At 39.2% G+C, this 7,088-nt stretch overlaps 1 protein-coding gene across 1 annotated transcript in view; it reads right to left on the reverse strand.

Annotated features, from left to right (window-relative positions):
• The window catches only part of SNX10 (sorting nexin 10), a 16,274-nt gene that overhangs the window by 2,199 nt on the left and 6,987 nt on the right, over positions 1-7,088 (reverse strand). The gene's annotated exons all lie outside the window — the stretch shown is intronic.

Here is a 7,088-nt window from a genome sequence, read left to right on the forward strand (position 1 = left end):
CTTCTGGTTAGCAGTCAAGTGCCTTAGGCACTATGCTACTAGAGCTCCTATAATTAGAAAAGTAAATTTCTTTCAGGCACTAATATCAATTTACTTAAAATCCGAGGTCATTAGAATACCATGTCCTTTTCTTCAAAACCAAATTTAATTATTTCTTCAAGTAAGCAAATGTCTAAAAATACAGCATCTACAAGCCAAACTCTGGCTGTGTCCTTTGCTTTAAGAGGTTTACAAACACAGTTTGAGAAAATCGTCTCAAGTGGCCTAACTAAAAGGAAAAGAAAAACCTTTGTGTTTCTTAAAAGACAAAATCTCAAGCAAAGCAGCTAAATACTTCCTCTCCCTCCATGTTCTCTATGTTGGCTTCTCCCGGAAGATGACCGTGTCACACGATAAAGATTAACTTACCAAGTCCAAGTAACACAGTAGTAAATCCCTTTTACTACTCTTCAAGATTTATTTGCTACATTTCCAAATGTTTACCACTCTTGTTTTAAATACTTCAAATTAAGAGAAGAGTTATATAGCAACAAGCCATTAATACTAACTTTCATTCGCTGTGAAGTTTGAGCAGTGCTTCCTGTATCCTTCTGATGGTGGTTTCCTGCCAGCCATAGTACAAGTAACTGTTCATAGGATTATACTTACTGCTTTGTTTCTGTTGGAAATGTGTTTTATTTTCTTTATAAAATAATGGGTAATCTTTAAAATTGATTTTAGGTGGTTTGAGGCATTACACCACAAAAGTAATGAGCACTAATGCCAATGATACTGGACACAAATTCATTTTAGCTTTATTTCATGTCTAAAGCAATTCTACTGAACCTTGAACTGCTCACATGCTGTTATTAACTTGCTAGTAACCTAACACATGGGTATAGCAAACATAAGTGATCAGAGTCCAGGTTGAGCGGGACCTCAAGGCTACTGTCCTTTTTCTTGAGCTATAATTCAATTTCCAATTTTACTGTACATTAGACTCATTATTTGCAAGGGCTTTCTTTTCTGCTTAATGCTGCCATCTGGAGGACACAGAGGTAAAGAGAGGACGCTGAAGATACCCAGCTCACAATTCAGACAAGGGAAAGAGATGTAGGGGGAAATGGAACACGTGAACAGCCACACAGGCACAGGGCACAGGGTTCAAATACAGTGAGTCTGATCAGCAGAGGCTGGCTTTTTTGAATCGCCTTTCTCTGGCTAGACTTAATGCCACCATACTCCATGGGTAAAAACCCACTGCCCTCGAGTCAATTCTCACTTATTTTAGCAGGTGGCGTAGTGCCTAAGGCATATGACTGCTAACCAGAAGGGTGGTGGTTCAAACCCACCAGCCACTCCTCAGAAGGAAGATTGGGCAATCTACTTCCATAGAGATACCGCCTCAGAAACCCAAGGAGGGGTTGCCATGAGTCGGATCTGATTTGACAGCAGGTGAGTTTGGTATTTTTCATTATAGGATAGAGCAGTACTACCATACTGGATTTCCAAGGCTGTTGTCTTTACAGAAGCAGACTATCACAGTCTTCTACTGCAGAGCAGCTGGTGGGTTTGAACCACCGACCTTTTAGTTAGTAGTCTAGTGCTAAACCATTGCACCACCAGGACTCCTTACACCATAGGTATAAATTTTAAATAAGCAAAAATAATTTTTTAAAATGTATTTGTGCTTTTTATTTTATAGTCAGATATTTCATTCTGAGATTTAAAATAAAAAATTTTCAGTGCTTTCCCAGCTGGTCTGGTGAGCATAGTTAGTTCATTAAGTAATCTACGGTTTACTGTACGTCAAAGAGTGTTGTGAGGGCCACTATAATAATGTTAAATCTTACTTTTTTTTCCTTAGTCATATTTATGCCACATTTTCCACAAACAAATCTAACAGCAGAAAATCAACTTCAAACTTAATATAGAGTATTGTGTAAAACAGTCAATAAAATGCCATTTTAGAAGACTCCATAAAAACAAATGTATATGATTGTTAAGCCTTTATAAAAGGATCAAAAAAATAGCCTCTAGAATTGTAAAGGAATTTCTGAAAAGATATTTACAACACAAGTCAAACTTTATTTCTTTCCCCATAAAAACCTTAAACTAAACAAAGCAAAATCTGTTTTTCCCCCTAAATGCTGTAAATCTGGTTTTCTTCAACAGGATTTTATTGGCTGTATTATATATTGGCTTAGCTGAGAAAAATATATAGCTATGCAAAACCATTTACTCCTAACCCAGGATGTCCTGGGTCTACTGAATCCAATAGAATGCTATACATGTGCATCTGTATAATGTATAGAAGGTTAGCAATCTGATGTAGAAAAAAAAGCTTTTTAACTCAAGTAGGTTTACCTTTCACCATAAGAAAAAAAAAACTTACAAATATTTATTGAAGACATTCATGATCTGTGCTGTAGTGCCCTCTATTGAACACAAAGACTTACTTAAAAATATATAGATATAGATATATATTCATACATATACACACATACATAGATAGCTGCAGTGATTCAGTGTTAGCTTTTAAAAAAACATTAACATTCTTTACATGTGGAACAAAATTCAAAATCATTAAAAAGACTAGGCTTAATCTGATGTGCTGTACAAGTGTCTAATGCTCACTGCTGTCAAGTCCATTCGACTCAGAAACCCTCCTTGGGTTTCTCAGGCCATATCTCTATGGAAGTAGATTGCCCAATCTTCCTTCCGAGGTGGGTCTGAACTACCAGACTTCTGGTTAGCAGTCAAATGCCTTAGGAACTGGTCTGATAGAGACTGGTAAAATTCCGGAGACTATGGCGCCTACTCGCCTTTAGGGTCTGGAATTGAACTCACTCCTGTGGCTTCCAGCCAAATTATAAGGTGAACATTTACACCAAGTAGGTACACTCCTTACATGGGAGATCAGAAGGGCAGTATCTGCACAGGAAGGTACACTCCCAACCATGGGAAATCAGAAGGGCAGTATCTGCACAGGAAGATAGCTCAGAAGGCAGGAATCCATAGGAAAGAGGGACACAGGGAAAAGATACCAGTAGGGAGGAAGTGGGAAGAGAGCTGTTATATTATGGGGATTGCAATTAATGTCATGAAACAAAATGTGTATGAAGTGCTGCACGGAAAATGAATTTGTCCTGTAAACTTTCACCCAAATCACAGTAAAAAATAAAATAAAAAATTACAATATTCTTTAAATTTTTAAGAAATATGAAACTATAAAGCAAAAGTCTAAATATAGGGTAAATAGTAATGGCACCAAGTCACCAAAGAAGGAAAAGTTAGTTCTCACTCTTGATTGAATCAATCCCTAAAATTTAGTAAGAATGCCATTATTCATAGTTGTAGACTTAGAATTTAGAATTTCAGTCTGTAACTTTCTTTTCTCATTACTACTAGCAGAAACGACTACCAGTTTATAATTAATCAAGAGAAAAAAAAAATCCAAAAGGGAGATTAAAACCGAGATGGAGGGAAAATAAATATATTTGAAAATTTCACAATCATACTGACCTAATTTTGCTAGCATTTAAGAGTTCAACTAATTATTACTTGCCAGTTCCTGGGATTAATGTAGTGCGTCTACCTTTTCTATTATTTCCTTTTTTATAAAATTGAGGAAATAATACTCAACTCCTAAGATTAGTGTAAAATGGGGCAATCTACTTCCATAGTGATACTGCCTCAGAAACCCAAGGAGGGGTCACTATGAGTCAGTCCGACTCCATGGCACATAACAATAACAAGATTAGCGTAAGTATGGAGAGAAAACATGTAAAATGCCAAGCACATAGCATGTGTTCAATAACACCATAAATTATTCTTACTTGGCATTTGGTCAAAGAAACAATTTTCTAATTCTTCTATGAGGAGCTGCCCAGATATGTTCTTACCAATTAAATATGTATTGTTAAATAAATGATTTTAAAATGAAAACATGCATGTCTATATTACATATACACACACACATACATGCAGAGACATTAGCACTTTACTTTCAAAGTGTTTGACCATATGCAGTGCTTTTGGTTCACAACTTCAAAACTTACATAAGATCCAAATTTTAAAAATGCATGCTAGAACCCTACAACTCAACTATATTTCACATTCTAATATCATGGTGTCTTCTCTTGCAAGTTCCCATACTCTATAAACAAGCAAAGTGAGACTGTTGATAAGGTGGCCGGCCCTACTTAATGGGTAGCCAATTGAACTTCAGAGAAGGCAGACAGAGGTCAGGATCAGTGCTGAGCTGCACATCACATCCAGTTTCTCACAGTGGACTAGGGGGAGGGAAGGGTGCACCAGGGACAGGGGCACGGAACTGGACCACGAACAGGCGAGCTATACCCCAGAATCTGAAGGGCACAGGAAGGAGGGAGGGGAGAACTAGGAGGGCACTAGCGTTCAGGTCAGCCTGAAGGCAACCATGTGGTATCAGACAGACTCCTTCCTTCCTTCACGTTCAAACCACATAGAAAAAGCAGCTTTCTTTTTTTTTTGTGCAACTCATTAGCTTGGAGACAAATGGTCACATAACACAGTAGAATAAATGACATCACAAGAGAACTCAATGTCTATTTCATGACTTGGCTTCCAGGAGATAAATCCAAATCCATTTGTAATAATCTAATTTTATAATACATATATATATATACACATTACCATCTAGTAGATTCCAACTCAGAGCAACCTCATGTGTTTCAGAGTAGAATTGTGCCCCATAGAATCTTCAATGGCTATAATCTTATGGAAAAAGGTCCCTGGGTGGCACACATGGTTTGTACATGGTTACTAATCTAGAAGTTGGTGGTCCAAATACACCCCACTGTATTATGGGAGAAAGAATTGGCAATCTATTTCTATAAAGATTATAGCCAAGAAACAAAATGGAGTTCTACCCTGTAACACATGGGGTCACCATAGTCAGAACTAACCCAACGGCAACGGGTTTGGTTTGAAATTTTATGGAAGTAGTTTGCCAGGCCTTTCTTCTGCAGAGCTGCTGGGTAGATTCGAACCATCAACCTTCCAGTCAGTAGCCAAGTACAAACCGTTTGCACAACCCATAAACCCCAGCCTATATATAGTATTTTTCCGTTAGAACGGAAGCTTCAAGAGGACGAGGATTTGTGTCTGTTTCATGCAGTCCTATATTCCTGGTGCCTGGCCCAAAGCAACCACTTAATAAATATGTGTTGAATAAATGAACACTGCATGGCTTTCAGAGTCTTTTCTGAGCCATCATTTGAACAACACAATGACCCATGAGGTTGGGAGAACATGCGTTACATTAGCCTATTCATTTTACAAAACCAAGGTTCAAAGGAATTAAGTGACTTTTTCCAAGGACTCATAGTTGGAAAAAGATCAGGAGCAGTAATTCGCAGGAAACCTGGAACCTAGCTCCTAAGCTCCTGACCCAGGACACTTTCCACTATGACATCTGCATCAGATACAACCAGCCAACAGCCAAACTACATAGTCTGCAAAGAATAACCAAGTCCAGCATAACCCGACTGCAGCCGAGTGACACTTGTCCACTAATTTGGGTAGATCAACTGTGGAGGAAAGGGTTGTGTTCAAGATAATGAAGTGATTCATAGTCAAAAATACATGCCACGCCCTTAACTACCAACATAAATAGAGAGACTCATGCTGTCCTTTGACCTCAACTAACGAGAATTTTGCTCTACACAAAACGAGCAGCTCCCCAATGCTGACAGAGACCACAAGATTCGGTCACCCCCTGCCCAGTCCTCATTGGTGATGGCCAGTCTGCAGCTTCCCTGGGGAAGCATCTGGAGCGAGGGGCCACTCTGCAAACCAGAGCTGCAGAGACCATATCTTAAGGTAAAGGCCATCAGCCACCTGGGCCTCATGCAGACAAACAATTAAAATTAGAGCCATCCCCAAGGGGAAGGGCAGAAACAACCTGATCAGGTCTTTGTTCTGTCACACCGGCGATACCCGAAAGAATATCACTGTCATATCTTCTAAGGACTTGGCTCAGACCGTGTCACCAAAATCAGGTCTTCTGCTCACTTCTCTTTTTGTTTCTCTGCCTTCTTATCCTTTCCCCACTCTCCCACAATTTATAATCTTGGATGTTTCTGTATGTCTCCATGACCCCTTCAAAGGAAAGGCACTACGTCAATCTCATAACAATAAATATTAATATTCATGTGCATACTTAATACCCAAAGCCTTGATGAGTGAGCCACATGGGGAGAAGGCAGTATATTATTTCAGGCTAGCTCTAAGGTACTATTTAGTGAACTCAAAGGAGATTACTTCAGACCTGAGAAAGAAAGAAGATTTAGGAGACTGGGGCTTGTCACCAACTAGCTGTGTAACTAAGCTCACTTCCTTGTCTATAAAACAGGAAGTTAGAAAAATTAGCTGAAAATGGTTTCATTTCTAAGTGTAGTAAGATATTTACAAACGCCATCACTTACATAGTGCACATTACATGCCAGGAACTGGTGTGAGTGACTGACATACATTCACACATTTAATCTTCTCAACAACATTACCCATTGTCATCGAGTCGGATCTGACTCATAACGGCCCCTCCTTGGGTTTCTGAGGCAGTATCACTACGAAAGTAGATTGCCCAACCTTCCTTCCGAGGAGCAGCTGGTGGGTTTGAATCGCCAGCCTTCTGATTAGCAGTCACATGCCTTAGGCACTATGCCACCAGAGCCCCCCCACAACCTTAGTATTAACTTTATTTCACAGATAGAGAAATACAGGCAGAGAGGAAATAAAAGATTTGCCCAAACTTCCAGCAAGTAAGTGGCAGAGCTAGGAAGTGAACCCAGGCAGTCTGGCCTCAGAGTCGTCATGCAAGCCGTGGTTATGTACTGCTTCCAATGGAACAGATATTCTAGGATTCCAAAGAGTAGAATAAAAGGGAAATCATAGCAGTGTGGATTCAAATAGCTTTAACCACAATAACCAGCACTGCAGAATAATCTGCAGTTAATCACCCACCGAGAAAACTATTGGAATGCCAACAAATACTCCCTTATAAGCATTCCCTACAAATGTTGTTGTTGTTGTTGTTATGTGACTCATAGTGACCCATCCTTGGG

This window comes from Orycteropus afer, unplaced genomic scaffold, assembly GCF_000298275.1.
Source record: "Orycteropus afer afer isolate SDZICR_OR568_19922 unplaced genomic scaffold, OryAfe1.0 scaffold00008, whole genome shotgun sequence".
NCBI classification, from domain to species: Eukaryota; Metazoa; Chordata; class Mammalia; order Tubulidentata; family Orycteropodidae; genus Orycteropus; species Orycteropus afer.